This window comes from Bactrocera neohumeralis, unplaced genomic scaffold (assembly GCF_024586455.1).
Source record: "Bactrocera neohumeralis isolate Rockhampton unplaced genomic scaffold, APGP_CSIRO_Bneo_wtdbg2-racon-allhic-juicebox.fasta_v2 cluster09, whole genome shotgun sequence".
In the NCBI taxonomy this organism is placed as follows: Eukaryota; Metazoa; Arthropoda; class Insecta; order Diptera; family Tephritidae; genus Bactrocera; species Bactrocera neohumeralis.
The window spans coordinates 8,145,728-8,164,549 of record NW_026089622.1 but is presented as its reverse complement, the minus strand read 5'-3'; the positions used below and the strand labels follow the sequence as shown (position 1 = coordinate 8,164,549).

The 18,822-nt window shown below is 39.2% G+C and overlaps 2 pseudogenes; both read right to left on the bottom strand.

Annotated features, from left to right (window-relative positions):
* Nucleotides 1-2,730: 2,730 nt before the first annotated feature.
* On the bottom strand, nt 2,731-2,932 carry LOC126764811 (small nucleolar RNA U3; annotated as a pseudogene).
* Nucleotides 2,933-6,215: 3,283 nt separating this feature from the next.
* LOC126764798 (small nucleolar RNA U3) lies at nt 6,216-6,416 on the bottom strand (annotated as a pseudogene).
* Between the last annotated feature and the right edge of the window lie 12,406 nt (nt 6,417-18,822).

Sequence of the window (18,822 nt, the reverse complement as noted above, 5' to 3'; positions counted from 1 at the left end):
TTTATGCCACAGATTTTTGCACGTGTGCAGTAGGCTTGTCCTGATAATGGCTTGCTTTGGAATGGCTTGTTCCCGCAGGCCCATACAGCAGCTTTTTTTGTTTCATCGGAGCTCCAGTTTTCAGTACCCAGATTTTTGTACTGCTCGCTTATTATTGCTATGTCCACTTTTTGCTCAAACACCGTTTGCGTGAGTAACTCTTGCGCTGCTTCGCAGTGGTTGAGGTTAAGTTGCAAGACTCTCATGTTTTCGTTTTTTTGCACGCTTCTATGTACATATGACATTTTTTACTCCCAATTTGGTTGTCTGTGCTCTCTCGACCATTTTTTTACACACGTCGCAGGATGGTTTTTTTTCGCATGTCTTTGCAAAGTGCCCCTTTTCTCCACATTTAAGGCAGCACTGGCTTCTGTCAGCTGGGTTGCTGCAATTCTTCGCTTGGTGGCCATATTCCAAGCACCTTTAGCACTTCTTAAGGGTCGGTCTTTCCCTGATCCGGAAAACAACCCATCCTACTTTTATTTTCCTCGCGTCAAGTAGGAATCTCGCCTGGTGAGCAGAGAGGCTTAGCACGGCTGTTTGCGCCCGCATATGCCGCTCTGAGGCTTTTTAGTGATGCTTTATCAATCTCATCTAGCTCCTTTATTTGTGCACGTATAGCAGTGCAGATGTCGTCTTCAGAGGTTATTTCGTCTAGATCCCGAATATCTATCGTTGTTTCGTGGGTAAGTGCTTTAATTTTTGCCTGATTCCCCAGAACTTTACCTATCTCATTTGTGAAGTCGCTTGTATTTTCCTTTTGCGCATCTTTTAATTCTAGCAACATTTCGCCTTTGGCCGTCTTTCTAATTCGGGTTACATTTTCACCCAGCTTCTGGAGAGCATCTTCTTTCTTAACTGCCCTGAGAATGTCGCTGTAGGTCATATTCCCTGTTCGCGCAATTATGATGGCATCAGGCCGTCGCGGCTGCTTATATGTCGTCCGCTTCTTCCGTTTTACCTCGGTCCAATCATCCTTTGGGGCACCTATGGTAGGCTTATCTCTTTTCCCCTCTTTAGGCTGCCTTGACTCCTCGGCATGGGTGGGTTTGTTTTTCTTCGGTGGGGTCCGTCTTTTGGCCTGCTTTTCATCACGGGGTCTTTTTGGTATTGCATCCGTGGTCGGGGGCATATTCAGAAAGTTTCTTCTTTCTTTCATTTTTATGTGCTCACTCTGTGCTTTTCCATATAGTACTCCTATGCTACTAAGAAGGTCACTTATGTTATTATTGGTGGTTCGCTAGGGTGGACACATCAATTCCGTTAGCTTCTTAATCTCTTCTCCTAGTTCTCTCGTGTAGTCTACATATGAGAGTGCTTGCTTAGCCTGTGGTGTGCTATCTTGCAGGGCTGGTGGTGATGATCTTGCCCTTGTCGGCTTTTCAACACTCAGCGCATTTGTGGGCGATCTACCTTATCTCGGTGCCCGTTTAAAGGGGTCTATATCCGAACTTGGTGTTCCCTGAGAGGAGTTTATATCTAGCTTCCTGCTAATTCCGTTGTTAATTGCTCTAGGTCCGCTGCTCATCAGAGCGGCATAGATGTTTCTACTGTTATCACTGTTGCTCGTAGCGTTGGTTGCATTGTTTGTCAGTAAGTTATTCATTATCTTCTGTTTTGTTTTACCAGCGCATCGTGTGTAGGGGGCGGGCCGAAATAGACAGGAACGGGTATACCCTCGATGTCTATGCTCCTACCCCAGTTCCCTGAGGCCTGTCCTTCGCTTGACCGGTCCCGGAAAACACGGACGGACCGGCGCTCGCCCGGGGCAACGAAGGCTACTAATCCTACGCCCAATGCACACTTCTTGACCAGAGCCCGAAGGGGCTGGTTACAGGCAAACAACGTGGCTCACACCTCGGCAGAGCAAGCTCACATCACCCTTTTAACACTAGCAACAGAGAAGTCGTTGTTAGAGTTTCGAGGGATTCCCAGTGCGCCACGCTGTGTACCGGTCAACTTTAGTTCTAAGAGGCGGTGTCGGTTCGCCACCGTCACAGAAGCTTCAACGGATCTGCTAGCTTTTATACCGCATCCTCCACTCCTTAAACACTCCACCTCGTTTAAACTTATTTCGCAACTAACCTGCTACTATAAAGTTAGTACACGATGTGCTGCAGCTGTACACTAAGTACGTGGAACGCAAGCACATCCCGGAGTACTACTTAACCGGGATCCACTGTACACATAAATCAGAGGAATATTGAATATTTTATTTGACACATTTCTTGGCTTGAAAATCGACAAATAAACTATGTTGTCAAGTTTATTTTTTTTGCATATAAATATCAGAAATTGTTAAAATCATGACTTTTAGCTTTTGCCATCGTCGCGAAAAGACGCTTGTAGGCAAAGGCATGCTCGGGGACAACTTTCTGGTACTTCTCGCAAAAATCTGCGTCGATATGTATTCACGATCATACGTATACATACATACATATGTATTTACGTATGTTTGTAGGCGAAGCTGCTACAGCGGCAAGGGGTGACAATCGGTGGCCATTACTTTACTTATGCCATAGAAATTCTATTGCTACGAATATGGAAATGACAACGAAATAATGCAAATATGCATATTTCTAAAGGTCATTTATTTCTTTGAAGAAATGAATGATCCTGACAATTATAGTCTTAACTTTTCAACGGCCAACACAGAGCATTTCAACCAAAAGGAATTTATTCATTAAAATCACCACTCAGAAGTCGTTTTATCCGTTGTAAGCGAACGATTTTCGAAGAAACATCATTTCTAATATGCCACAAGACAAAATTAGAAATGAACTTCTTAAACCTCACGCTGTCAGATAAAACGATATACCTCGTCATCGCGTGTCGATTTCCAAAAAAATGTAAATGAAGACTAACTACAGAAATTCCTGTAAAGTATAGCCTTAATTTTTCAACGGCCAACGCAGGGTATTTCAATAAAAGGGCACATAAAATAGTTGAGAATTCGCAGAAATGGAAAACAAAGGAAAGAAAAAGGAGTATAACTTCAATAATGAACAAGCATACAAACATATTTATGCGCAGCAGCAGCAAAAAAAGAGGTAACAATCGGCGATTCATTGTATATTTATGCTTGATAACTTTTTTTAAAAAAACCATAATTAGGGCAACGCAATTCAAGTGTCAATGGTGGTGTTGGTGGTAATCTTCAAAAGTGACGACGATTCTTCGAAATCTTCCAAAGCTGGAATAGTTGCTGGATTATTTTTTTGAATATGTCACCGTTAAACTTGGTGGCCAAATGCATGAAAAATGCATTTACTGAATGGAATCAAGTATTTTTTCCGATTGGAAACGAATGTTCGCGATAAGTTTTTGGTATTAATCTAGAACAGCCGAATGTTGACCGAAACTTCGGGAACTGCGATCGCCGTAATGATAGCTTTTAACGCCTTTACTGCTGGGGCCAGTCTTACGCAGAAAGCATTTGCGTAGCTACGAAATGTCGAAAAAGTTCATATTGGAAAGGTTGCGCAACATTTAAATAATCTTCAAAAAGTAAATCATGAACCAAATTTCAGAACTCGATGAATTTTGCATTTATGCGTTTTTTTTCAAAAAGCTCTTTTCAGAAACAATTATTGTTTTTGCTTCAAAAAACATAATATATATAATTAGAATATTATGTTTTGCAGTATTCATAAAGACAAAATGTAATCATATCAATTAATACATTTCAGAATTTAAGCAAAAGGCCAACATATTTATAATAGCAATGTATATTCCTGAGCATAATTTTCATTAAATGCCAGCTCTGTTCATCGCCACTGTTAACATTTTGTAGCTTGCCGATGTTCCTACGCTTACATCATTACAATGAGCCGATTCTGCATATAATTTATGTACATACATACATATGTACGTATAAATTGAATGAATTTCTTGGAAATATATGTATAATAAAATCATATTTGTATTATTACCTAATTATTTAATTAATGTAAATGTACATGACATATTTATATACCTACATATTTCTTTGCATAATACTACTCGAGTGAAGTCTTGATTTTTTCGGAAAGGACCGTCTTTCTTACCGGAAGTCCGGAGGATTCAAGTGGATAATAAGCCTAGAGAAATAGCTAAGTAATTTGTTTTAAATAAAAATTCATTTGTACATACCTGTGCTTTACGTGGCAAAACTTGCAAATTTTTAGTTTGAAATGCAAATCACAGCAAAATGCACATAAATTAATCAAGTTCTCCGTTTTCCTTTTCTCCCTTTTCGTTTTTGCTTTTGGGTTAGGCGTTGAACAAGTAAGGTTTTAGCGGTGGTGGAATGAACATGCTGAACACACATTGAGAATTTTTCATGAAACTACTGACCGAGGAATTCACTAAATAATGAAACTTGACCATTTTAATAAGCTGGGTTGTAAAATTAAAGAGTTGAAAATATGATGGTTGGTCAAGGCACGTAAATCAAGCTCGATTTACGGTAGCAAGAGCCTATATATAAAAAACCGAGAAACCGGAGAAAAATAAATATCGTTGAAAGCAACCCGATATCTCATATTTTTAAAGAGATGAATACCTAAGCGCGTGCGTGAAATGTGACCTACCCCCACGAAAAAACCAAAACAAGCTACTGAAAAGGTTCAGTGAGATACAAGAAAATATTACGGGTCAACATAGGCCAGAGTGAAAATTCGGTGGATGCTGTGAAAAAGAAGAAACCGATTTTGCCATCATAATTGAAGAGCTGGGATCAAACGTGACCTACATATGGAAGACGATGAAAGGAGACCTACTCATCGAGTTGAAAAAATCAGGCAGAAGAACATTTGTCTTAAGGGAGCTTGTAACAAGTCTTCAGGACTTAGACGAAAGTACAACACCAGAATTAAAAAAAGAGCGTGGGTTCTAAAACACCTGGCTGGTGGTGATGATCTTGCCCTTGTCGGCTTTTCAACACTCAGCGCATTTGTGGGCGATCTACCTTATCTCGGTGCCCGTTTAAAGGGGTCTATATCCGAACTTGGTGTTCCCTGAGAGGAGTTTATATCTAGCTTCCTGCTAATTCCGTTGTTAATTGCTCTAGGTCCGCTGCTCATCAGAGCGGCATAGATGTTTCTACTGTTATCACTGTTGCTCGTAGCGTTGGTTGCATTGTTTGTCAGTAAGTTATTCATTATCTTCTGTTTTGTTTTACCAGCGCATCGTGTGTAGGGGGCGGGCCGAAATAGACAGGAACGGGTACCTCGATGTCTATGCTCCTACCCCAGTTCCCTGAGGCCTGTTCGCTTGACCGGTCCCGGAAAACACGGACGGACCGTGGCAACGAAGGCTACTAATCCTACGCCCAATGCACATAACAGGCAAACAACGTGGCTCACACCTCGGCAGAGCAAGCTCACATCACCCTTTTAACACTAGCAACAGAGAAGTCGTTGTTAGAGTTTCGAGGATTCCCAGTGCGCCACGCTGTGTACCGGTCAACTTTAGTTCTAAGAGGCGGTGTCGGTTCGCCACCGTCACAGAAGCTTCAACGGATCTGCTAGCTTTTATACCGCATCCTCCACTCCTTAAACACTCCACCTCGTTTAAACTTATTTCGCAACTAACCTGCTACTATAAAGTTAGTACACGATGTGCTGCAGCTGTACACTAAGTACGTGGAACGCAAGCACATCCCGGATACTTAACCGGGATCCACTGTACACATAAATCAGAGGAATATTGAATATTTTATTTGACACATTTCTTGGCTTGAAAATCGACAAATAAACTATGTTGTCAAGTTTATTTTTTTTGCATATAAATATCAGAAATTGTTAAAATCATGACTTTTAGCTTTTGCCATCGTCGCGAAAAGACGCTTGTAGGCAAAGGCATGCTCGGGGACAACTTTCTGGTACTTCTCGCAAAAATCTGCGTCGATATGTATTCACGATCATACGTATACATACATACATATGTATTTACGAATGTTTGTAGGCGAAGCTGCTACAGCGGCAAGGGGTGACAATCGGTGGCCATTACTTTACTTATGCCATAGAAATTCTATTGCTACGAATATGGAAATGACAACGAAATAATGCAAATATGCATATTTCTAAAGGTCATTTATTTCTTTGAAGAAATGAATGATCCTGACAATTATAGTCTTAACTTTTCAACGGCCAACACAGAGCATTTCAACCAAAAGGAATTTATTCATTAAAATCACCACTCAGAAGTCGTTTTATCCGTTGTAAGCGAACGATTTTCGAAGAAACATCATTTCTAATATGCCACAAGACAAAATTAGAAATGAACTTCTTAAACCTCACGCTGTCAGATAAAACGATATACCTCGTCATCGCGGTACGATTTCCAAAAAATGTAAATGAAGACTAACTACAGAAATTCCTGTAAAGTATAGCCTTAATTTTTCAACGGCCAACGCAGGGTATTTCAATAAAAGGGCACATAAAATAGTTGAGAATTCGCAGAAATGGAAAACAAAGGAAAGAAAAAGGAGTATAACTTCAATAATGAACAAGCATACAAACATATTTATGCGCAGCAGCAGCAAAAAAAGAGGTAACAATCGGCGATTCATTGTATATTTCTTTCATGCATAACCAAACCATAATTAGGGCAACGCAATTCAAGTGTCAATGGTGGTGTTGGTGGTAAGCGCTTCAAAAGTGACGACGAGCACCTAGGTACGTAGGTTCGAATCCCAACAGAATTGATTTTTTAATTGAATATGTCACCAACCAAAAATTGAAACATTGTTCTACAAAAACAACAACAGCATAAGCATGGCAACATTGTGTTGTTGGTAGAAAAGCCGAGCTGTGCCGAAAGAAACGAACAAGCGATCGCCGATTGTCTCCGCTTCGCTTACTGCTCGAACATCTTCGCAGACAAGGTTGCGTAGATTCATATTGAGCAAGGTTGCGCAACCTGAATCTATCGCAACCTTTTCCGAACTCGTATAAGAAGTATAACTTCAAAAAATAGCTCTTTTTCGTACATTAACTACAATTATTGTTTTGGAAAAAGCATAATATATATAATTAGAATATTATCAGTTTTGCATGTATTCATAAAAATACGCAAAATGATAATCATATCAATTAATATGATGGTAAGTATGTAAGCGTATAATATAAGCAAAAGGCCAACATATGTCTATAATAGCAATGTATATTCCTGAGCATAATTTTCATTAAATGCTCAGCTCTGTTCACGCGCCACTGTTAACATTTCTCCTTCTTAGCTAGCAGTGGTGAAACACGCTCATTAAAATTAGCTGTTGCCGATGTTAAGGAATTTACGCTTACAGATTCGCATATTTACAATGAGCAAACGACTCTGCATATAATTTATGTACATACATACATATGTACGTATAAATTGAACTATTTCATGATGAATTTCTTAGATCTTTGGAAATATATGTATAATAAAATCATATTTGTATTATTACCTAATTATTTAATTAATGTAAATGTATAATGACATATTTATATACCTACATATTTCTTTGCATATTCATACTACTCGAGTGAAGTGGAAGTGTTTTTTTTTACCCTCTTGATTTTTCTTGGATTAATCCCAATTTTCACAATGACCTTACATAGTTTTTGTCTTGGTACTTACCGGAAGTCCGGAGGATTCAAGTGGATAATAAGCCTAGAGAAATAGCTAAGTACAATTTGTTTTAAATAAAAATTCATTTGTACATACCTGTGCTTTTACGTGGCAAACTTGCAAATTTTTTAGTTTGAAGTTTCTTTTCCATTTCCCCTACTAACAGCAAATCACAGCAAAATGCACATATTTTTATGCCGTTTTGTTTTGATTAATCAGCTGTTCTCCGTTTTCGCTTTCTCCCTTTTCGTTTTGCTTTTGGGTTAGGCGTTGCCAACCATTGAAAATATAAGTAAGGTTTTAGCGGTAGGGAATGAACATACTGATTGACAGGTGTAGCCAGACTATTTTCTCACTGAGGCATGGCCTCTGAGAATAGTATGGGCCGTACACCAGAGAATCCTTTCCGGAGAAATTCTAAAATTTTGAGAACGCCTCCTAACGGCAGGAATGGGGAATCCACTGCTGCTGGATCAACAATTAGCGATGAAACTACTGACCGAGCAAGCAGAAGTGAAGAGAATTCACTAAATAATGAAACTTCCGACCATTTTAATAAGCTGGGTTGTAAAATTAAAGAGTTGGAAAATATGATGGCTGGTCAAAGGCACGTAAATCAAGCTATGCGCGATTTACTGAGTAGCATAATGAGCCTATATAAAAAACCGAGAAACCGGAGAAAAAATAAATATCGTTGAGAAAGCAACCCAGATATCTCATATTTTTAAAGAGATGAATACCCCTAAGCGCGTGCGTGAAGCATCGGGTGACCTACCCCCCCACGAAAAAACCAAAACAAGCTACTGAAAAGGTGCAACAAGTAAACAGTGAGCCAACGAAAGTAATACAAGAAAATATTACGGGTCAACATAGGCCAGGTGAAAATTCGGTGGATGCTGTGAAAAAGAAGAAACCGATTCAGAAGAAAATTAGAACGAAACCGGACGCCATCATAATAACCAAAATGGAGGGTCCGTCTTATGCTGATATTCTCCGGAAGATAAAAAGCGACAGTAGTCTTGAAGAGCTGGGATCAAACGTGACCTACATATGGAAGACGATGAAAGGAGACCTACTCATCGAGTTGAAAAATCAGGCAGACAAGAGAGCCGAATCATTTCAAACCGTCTTAGAGGGAGCGGTGGGTGAAATGGCGCTGATACAGCTAAAAGCCCATAACGTTACAATAGTCTGTAAGGACTTAGACGAAATTACAACACCAGAAGAAATCTGCGAGGCACTAAAAAAAGAGCGTGGGTTCTAAAACCTGGAGAAATCAAGCGTCAAAAATATGAGAAAAACCCGAAGTGGCACACAAATAGCTCTTATTTGTCTGCACGCTCAAGACGCTAAAGTTGCACTAAAATTGAGCAAAGTGAAGATAGGGTGGACTATCTGTCGTCTTAGAGAATACTCACCCATTACCCGATGTTTTATGTGCTTCCAACTGGGTCATATAGCTCACAAATGTCTCAGTCAGACTGATCGGTCAGCCCTCTGTACACGCTGCGGAGCTGCAGGGCATGTAGCAAAAGTACGCAAAAATGCCCCGAGCTGTATAATTTGCAAAGGAGAGCACTCCGTCTTAAATTCGACATGTCCGAAGTACGTACAAATGATGAAAACAATGAAAAAATTAGGTTGTTACAGCTAAACTAAATATAGATGTCGCCTTACTAAGCGAACCATATAGACTGCGTTCGGAGAGCACTTGGTGTAAAGATAGAAGTGGCAAGGCTGCAATATGCGCCTGCAAAGGACAAGTTTTCTCATCCCGCTCCAAATAAGTCCATAACGGCTTTACATGGGCGAAGATACAAGGTATATATTTTGTAAGCTGCCATGCTCGTCCTAGCGCAACAATTAGAGAATTTGAAGATTTTCTCCTGGGGCTGTCTCTAGAGACCAGAAACAAATCGCCAATAATAATAGCGGGTGATTTTAATAGACCACTTGGGGTAGCAGAATTACAAATCACCGTGGTCGCCTCATTCTAGAATTTTTGAGTCAAACTAACCTCACGATTCTAAACAATGGCAAAAAAATACGTTTCAAAAGGGTAATAAAGGTTCTATAATAGACCTAATGTTTGCTAACGACACGCTTAGCAGACATATTAAGTGGAAGGTATCAGATATTTACACAAATAGCGACCATATGGCTATAATCGCTGAAGTTTCGTTCTCTCAAGAAAGGGAACTGTCTCGCAGAAATCCCTCTCGAAAAAGTAGTTGGCGTGAAAAGGAATTTGATACTGACGTCTTTGAGAGCGTCTGGAGTGCGGCAAAGGCACCAGGCGAAGACGCCATCCACTTAGTATCCGCTGTGCAGAAGGAATTAGTTGCAGCATGCGACGCAACTATGCGCAGGACAAGATACAATAGCAATCGAAAGCCGGTATACTGGTGGAGCGCCGAAATTGCCAAGCTGAGGAAGCTCAGTCACTCAGCTAGACGTCGCGCAGAGCGAAACCAGGGAGGGGAAAACGAAATCCGCCTCAGAGAAGCATATAAATGCCAAAAAAAAGCTTCTGAAGTCAGCCATTATCCGTAGTAAGAGCTCCTGTTTCGAAAAGCTATGTAAGGAAGCGAACATAGACCCCTCGGCATACAAAATTTGTATTTCGGAATTCAAAAATAAGTCGCAGCAACCTAAGAACGCATCATTTATGAAAAATGTTATCGAAGCGTTATTCCCTACACATGCATCCATTTCCTACATTAGATGCTCGACACGATTGAGAAAGTGTACGAAGGCATTGTAAGAAACCGCTTGGAACTAGCAATCCAAAAAGCCGGCGGATTACCAGAGAGACAATACGGCTTTATAAAAAAGAGATCCACTAATGACGCACTACGAGAAGTCGTCGATATTGCGAAATGTGCAGTAAGTGGCAAAAGATGGAAAGGTGGCACAAAAAAGTATTGTGCGCTGATTACCCTTGATGTAAAAAATGCGTTCAACTCAGCAAAATGGGGAGACATAATTAAAGCCCTGGATGAAATAAGGGCCCCTGAATACCTCATAAAAACAATAACGAGCTATTTTAAAAACAGAAAGCTGACTTTTCAGACGGACGAAGGCACCAAGAGCTACTCTCTCTCAAGTGGAGTAACACAAGGCTCAGTGTTAGGCCCACTATTATGGAACCTTATGTATAACGGGGTGCTAAGAAGACAGCAACCAACAGACGTGAAACAGACCTCATGGTGGTAGCAGTCGCCAAACAACTAGCCGACCTGAGAAATAGATGTAATAAGTGCTTAAATAGTCTACGCCAATGGTTCTCTTCTATGAGTCTGAAACTGGCTGAGGAAAAACAGAAGTTTTACTGATAAGCACTAGGAAGATAGAAGAACGAAAAGAGCTCACCATGGGGGAATGCAAGAATATCTCGCAGCCGCAATTGAAGTATCTGGGGGTAATATTAGATTTCAAATTAAAATTTAAAGAACACTTGGAGTATACTTCCGCCAAGGCAAACAGAATTTATAATGCCCTATCGAGAATGATGACCAATAGAGGCTGTGTGCGTTCCAGCCGGCGATTCTTAATAGCGAAAGCAATGAGCTCCGTAATACTGTATGCGGCACCAGCATGGATACAGGCAATGGATATAAAAGCGTATGCAAAACAAATAATTATAGTGCATAAGCTTTCTGCAATTCGGGTAATAAGTGCTTTCCGGACTATATCAACCGACGCTGCTGAAGTATCAGCCAGCATGCCGCCCATTGACATCCACGGAGATGAACTCTAGCGTCCGAACTGTCCGACGTATACAGAGTATGTAAAAGACTCTGAACATGTATTATTTCATTGCCCTCGATTTCCGAATACAAGGGAACAGCTAAAAACCACACTCGGTGGTAGTTTTACGGTCGATAACTTGACGGCACTCATGTGTCAGTCGACTAATAAATGGAAAGCTGTCAGCGAAGCGTCAGCGTTCATAATGACCAAACTGAGATCTTTTCAACAGACTAGGCGTCCGTCAGTCCGCGCAATAGAGAAGACTTAAATGTCTTGTCCCTCCCACGAAGTAATACCTAGCCGGTGGTTCCGTGGGAGAGTCCTGAGTTGGGAGTAGGTTAGGTTTAGCGGATTAAAGTTCCGCACTTCGGCTCTCGATGCTTCCCTCTACTATAAAAAAAAAATATTTCTTTGCAGACCATTAAAAGTTTTGATAACATGTTAAAAGACCAAGCGGTCGCACATTTGCCCATATATGTATAATTATGTGTGCATGTAAACAAATATAAAATAACCATACGCATAATGTTTGTAAATTTGTCTACATGCAACAAATGTATGTAAATATGTTCATTCAATGCTTTATGCGAAATTTCCTTTGACGCGTACAACCAATGCACAGTGGATCCGTCAGAGGCCAAAAATCAAAAAAATCAACCACACATGATTGAAACAAAATGTAAACCAATTGTCTCTTAAATGTCCAATCTTCTTTAAACCATACCGCATTTTTCTGAAAATCTAACGAGACTTTCTAAAAACAGCATTGAAAGCGTGAACACGTGTTCATTTTCGCAACGCAGCTGCGCGCAGAGTGATTTTGTAAAATTAAAATCGAACTTCAAAGAGATCAAACGTTTGCTAGGGTGCTCGGAATTGGATTATTTAAAATGCATTTTGAAGTTGAAGGTATTAACTTTAAATCGAGATGTTATTAATTAACATCCTTGTAAAGTATTTCATGAAAAACTAATTTTATCGATAGTATCTATTTTGTGTATTTTGTGAACGTCTTTTTTATGTTTAGTTAAAGTTTTAGTTGTGTTCCAAGAAAATCCAGAAATTGGTTTGTATGTCATTGTGTTTGTCTTACTTTTAAGGTTTGAATGTGTTAAACTTATCTGCAGAAATGTGCAGATGTCTGTATAATCGTAAAAATACTAAGGCCGTTTAAGTTGTCCTTTTGTCTATTGTGCTGTGTTGGTCTGTCTTCGTCTTTTGTAGCTGTGTATATTTTTGCAAAACTGTTAATAAATAAATATCTAAATTTTGTTTATGTTTCCTTTGAATAATTTTTGATGTAGGTTCTTCCCATAAGTGTGTGTTTACACGCCTGCATATTTTTAATATATGGTGCACAGAACACGGAACCAAAGCAGAAAAACTGACGAAATTGATTTCAGTTGTGCAGGGGAATATTCAAAACAACGTCTACATTACAGAGTTGAGCGATCTGTCGAAAAAAGTTGAGAACATCTGTAAAACAATTTCAACTTTTTGGAAGAAATATAAACGCAAAAAATCTTCAGTTCTTCAATACCAATCTGGTTGGCTGAATAAAGAGGAATCGATTTTGTTAAAACGCAAGCAGTGTAAATCGCAGCAGATGGAGGAAAGTACTCATCGTGGCCGTCCTCAACTGGATTTTGCTGACTCTTCAACGAGAACTAAGCGACGTCGTATAGCTCAACTGAGTGAAATAGATGAATCCGCTGTTTCTGCTCTACGCAATGAACATCAGAACCAAACGATTCTGCCAGCAGATCCCATTGAAGTTATTTCACTCTTAATGGAGACCTCTATGTCGAAACACCAATATTTGGTGATAAGAAATTTTGTGAACAGCAAAATTTCCTTTGATTTGTTTCCAAGCTATCAAAAAATACAAAATTCAAAAAAAGTAGATACCCAGACAATATTTTTGTAGACGAATCTCATGCGGAAGTCGAATTGCAGAGCTTACTTAACAGTACAGCATCTAGTATAATAGAGCTTCAGACCAACTTAATTGAAACTATTCCTGAGAATGCAGTTAGCAATCTAACTTTAATTGGAAAATGGGGCTTTGACGGAAGTACGGGGCATAGCGAGTATAATCAAAAGTTTTCATCCAGTGATTTGAACGATAGAAGCTTATTTGTAACATCATACGTACCTCTCCAACTAGTTTCGTAAATAGATGATCAAATAATTTGGAAAAACCCCAGACCATCACCGACTCGTTACTGTAGACCGATCAGATTTCAATTCAAGAAAGAGACAACCGAACTATCGATTAAAGAAGAGAAGTATTTTAAGGAAAAAATTAGCCTTTTGAAGTCAACACAATTAACCGCATCTAATAGAAAAATAGTTATTACACATAGCTTGCACCTTACTATGGTAGATGGATCAGCGAATCTTTCACTGCAAATTGTTATATAATTTTTGTTTCCTTAATTTTTCTTTTATTGTTTTTATATATTGGATTTTTGATGATATGCATGTATATGTAAAACAACATTTTTCTAAAAATATAACTGCAATGTAGATAAAATAAAATAATTTCATTTTATTAAAAAAAAAAATTATTAAGTTTGTTTCGATCATTCCTATGCTATTGGATATAGTCGTTTGATTTGTCAAATTTTTTTATTATTTCTTATCTTTATTTTTGGAAAGAATTTCAACCCGCTATGTCAAGAAAAGTATTTTTGGCCGCTGTTCCATACAAGCGAATCCAATGTGCAATGGCGAAGCTCATATTTCTTGCTTTCATGTCAAAGAGTCAATGTGTCGAAAGAATGACGCGACAAAAACGTTTTGTTGTTGGTAGAAAATCCGAGCTGTGACGAAAACACAAACGAACGATCAATTGCCACTGCTTTCCTTGTCGCTGTAACAGCTTCTCCAACAAACAAGCGTAGATATGTATGTTTCTGTATGAGCTTGCATACATATCGAAGCAGATTTTTGCAAGCCGCGTAACAATATTTTTTACATTCCTTGACAAATACAGTCAATTCTTGTTAGTGCCACAATCAAAGATACAGATTTTTGTGGTTTGTTAAAAATAAAAATATAATATGGCACATAAGCGAGTGCGGATACTTAATCGAGTGGTACTTAAAACAATAATTTCGATGTATTTCAAAACACAAACCGTGAGATGCAGCAAGATATAGGAAGTTAAGAGGGATGATTTTCATTTAAGCGGAGTACTACTTAATCGGGATCCACTGTGCACATAAATCAGAGGAATATTGAATATTTCCTTTGACACATTTCTTGACTTGAAAATCGACAAATAAACTATGTTGTCAATTTTATTCTAATATATTTGAATACTTATATTTGCGTGGTTGTCACTTTTTCCTTCTAATACTTGTTCAATTTATAATTTTTAGCTTTTACCATCGTCGCGAAAAGACGCTTGTAGGCAAAGGCATGTTCGGGACGATGTGATGGTGTCTGCTTTTATGAATGAAGCAAATTTGCCTGTTGAAAGTCCGCTTGCGTTTATGAATGAAAATCTTGTTGTTGTGTGTTTTTCTACAAATGTGGTCATCGACTATTTGGCTGCCATGGCTATTGGCTTATGACGCCGCTCATGCTATTTGAAACCATTGTTGTTTTTCTAGAACAATATTCGTAATTTTTGCGGGTGACATATCTACATGTGAACGCATATAAGTATGTATGATCCTATTTCAAACGATTGTTGTTTTTGTAAAGCAATGTTTGTAGTTTTTGTGGGTGACATATTTACAAGTGTACGCATATTTGTATGCTGGTTCGTGTATACATTATTTGTTTGGCAATGTCGTATACATATGCATGTTAACATGGCAAATGTTAACAATTACTAAATAAAAATAATAACGCGTAATCAGCAATAATTAGTAAAGCATAGCGGAAATGCATCTTTAGTTGCACAATATTTCCCACAGCAAAAGCCAGGCGCTTTCATCAGCATAAAAGCCCATTTTTCGGTGTGAAGCGGAAATCCAACACGCGCAACCCAAATAAGCCAATTCAGAGAATCGGCAACATCAAGTCAGCAGTTGGCCAGTGCAACTTAGCTTAGCTTTTAAGTAAATTAATTTTTAAGTTTTAGTCTTAGCTCTGTAATGAAACGACCAAGTAATAAATAAATTTTTTTTTTTTTAAATTAACATACAATTTCTTAACTGGCGCCCAACTTGGGGCCTTTCGCGTTTAGTATCAATACAATTCGCAGGTGTATCCACAAGTCTTGGTTAAAAAGTTGGTGCTGTCGTGATACTCAGTGGAGTTCGTTGTGGATAACCCAGACTTCAGATTTTGTCTGAGTCTGGGTTTCCTGCTTACGGGGCATGGGCCTCTGAATGCATTTTTGCATCAGAGGCACCTTTCGGAGACGTCGGGGTGTTTTTGTGGGGCGGGGTTAGAAAATTGGTCGCATTTGATTGCGGAGTGCCCGATGTACTCGGACATTAGGGATTTGGGTGGTATGGGGATTAGCTGGACGGATGGACAATTAGATGTTAGTGGTGTGATCTCCACTAGTCGGAATACCGAACAGTTAGGGTCGTTTGCGCGTGAACTGTTTAAGCGGCGAAGGCGGTTAGCTGGAAGTTAGGGTTAGTTTCTGTATGATTGGTGTGTGTAAGTGATGTGTGTATGGGGTCCAACCCCTGGCCACCAGTCCAGAGCCGTATGGAAGCTCAACTGGTAGTAGTTTCGGCTACGAGGTCTGACCGGAGACTTAATTCTGGTACCACGTGGAGCATGAGCCCTTGGAGTTCGCTCCAACCTGCTCGTGCGGACTGGCCCCTCGGGGAGTATCGTGGTGGTTGTGGTTAAAACCCAAATCGCAGGAAGAACTGACTTTGTCAGTTGAATGTGGAGTTGCATTGCAACCGGGTGCCGGACCCAAAGCACGGCAGAGGTTTTAGATGGGCCTCGAACCCTACCAAGGTGGTTAGTGTGTCCATTCCACACTGCCAATTGGTACTGAAAATGCTTTGCATTCTCAGGGCGCTGATCAACGCATTGATTTGATCCGCTGTGCTTTTGAGCGCCGTGGAGTAAGGCTGTCGTCAGCAGGTGCCCAAGTAAAACACACCGGACGTTGTCGTGATACTCAGCGGCTATTATTAGAAGACAAGGATAATACTTACCACCCCATAGACGGCGAAGGCTTGGGCTAGGACTCAACAGAAGTGCAGGAAAAGAGGCCCCCTAGTCGCCAATAGCAAACGGGAAACGCAAGACGTTAGCCGCCTGCCCAGGAGAATGTTCCTGCTACTAGAGTAAGAATTAATTTTAAGAATCAATATTAATATATTCACATATGTAAAAGAAGTTTTAAAATATAAAAAGTGAAACTTTTTAATGTGAAACAAACTATGTTTAAGAAATCTTTAATGCAAAGGTGAACACAATCTAAGAATAGTGACATAATTTAAGAAAGAGAGCGTAATTCAGAAAAAAATAATTGAACTAGACGAGATAATATATATCTAAAATAAGCTAACTAAAGGTGAAAAATTTAGAAAGGAAAGTTTTAACTCAAAACAAAATAAGCTAGGGATAAATTAAATTTTTAAAATAAAAAAGTGAGTAATAGAAATATATCAATCATGCCAGTTAATCCTGACAACCTCGTTCGGCCACCAATACTTAATGCACCCCAAGGGCCACCAGCACCTTGTGGTCAGCCTCTTGCCTCTCCTAATTCATTCTCTATGAATGAGTTAACTACCGTGATCACAGGAATTGTGAACAATGTCTTAAGGACTGAACGGCGGAACATGGTTCAAGCCGCCCTTAACCCAAATTCCAACTTTTCAAATTTCACGGACATTACCATAGACTCAAGACTACTTTAATTTTTATTTTTATATGAATAGGCCACGTAATAATGACCCTATTAACAAAAGACCTCCTCCTGGCAACCCTCCAGCTCCTGTGTCCCCTAATAAAATCCAAAGGAATTTCCATATAGATTCCGAACAACCCCAAGCTTACTATCCTACCACGACAATTGACGAGCAGACGAACGACAACTCTAGCCATTACGATGACGAATGTTACAGAGACAGAAATGATGGAGGTCAGGACGATACCTACATAGACACAACTGATTTACATTTTTTAGAATGAGTCACTCTTCGCTGCCCTATGTTGAATGCAGGCTGAAGAGTGGAGATATTGTGAAAATTTTAGTAGATACAGGATCTACGAAAAACTATATACGATCCTCTATCATGCCCAATCCAATAAATAACGAAAGCATTTTTTTTGCGAAATCCATAGCAGGAGACATCGAAATCAAACAGCATACCTTTCTAAACCTATTTAACTCAGACAAAAAACTGAAATTCTACCTCCTTCGAACTCTGACATCATTCCATGGTATAATTGGGAATGATAGCCTTAAGGAGCTTGACGCAGTCATCCACGTAAAGAATAACTTCATGGAGTTAGAAGGCTATACCAAAATTAAAATCAAGCAGCTAGCTTCAAAATCTGTTAACAAAATATATATTAAGGAAGATAACTTGTCACAAAAACATCAGAAGGAAATTAATAATTTAGTCGAAAATTTTTCTAATCTCTTTACGGAACCAAATGATAAACGTACCTATACCACTAAAGTCATAGGAGAAATCAGAACGCCTCCCGAACCAATTAACGCCTTGTCAGTAACCCAGCATAGTGACGAGAGCTCATCCGATAACTTAATTTGGCATGTAGAATCCCCAATTAACGTTTTCAAAAACCAAATCTTCCTAAATTCAGGCCCAATTTCTACCTATCAATTCAAGATGGTATTCCCCACATACCATAGACACGTCATTGAAGAACCGGAATATAACTCAGGAACATTAATAAATCTCCTAAAAGGGTACCTAAACCCCTCCATAATAAATTGCATCAAAACCGACGAAAGAACTATGGGTAAAATTCAAGAAATATACCCTATCCACTTTAGTAACTATAAAACCAGGTTTTCTCAACTCCAAGTCCAGGATGTGACAGACGAACAGCAACAAGAAGAAATAATCATAAATACCCATAAAAGAGCACATAGGAATTCTCGTGAAAACAAACTTCAAATTTTAGAAAATTACTATTTTCCCTCCATGACCAAAACAATAAAAAGAATTATTCAGCAATGCTCAGTTTGCAAAGAAAATAAGTACGACCGCCACCCTACCAAACCACAACTAGGAGACACCCCTATTCCACAATTTCCAGGACAAATCTTACATATTGATATTTACATAACCGAACGAAATTTCGTCCTTACAGCTAAAGACAAATTTTCAAAGTATGCCCAAACCAAAATCCTTCGCTCCAGAGACGTAGAACACCTTAAGGAACCTCTTCGCGAACTACTGTTTCAATTTTGCGTACCAGAGACGGTAGTTATAGACAATGAAACGTCCTAAATACCCTAAAATATATACC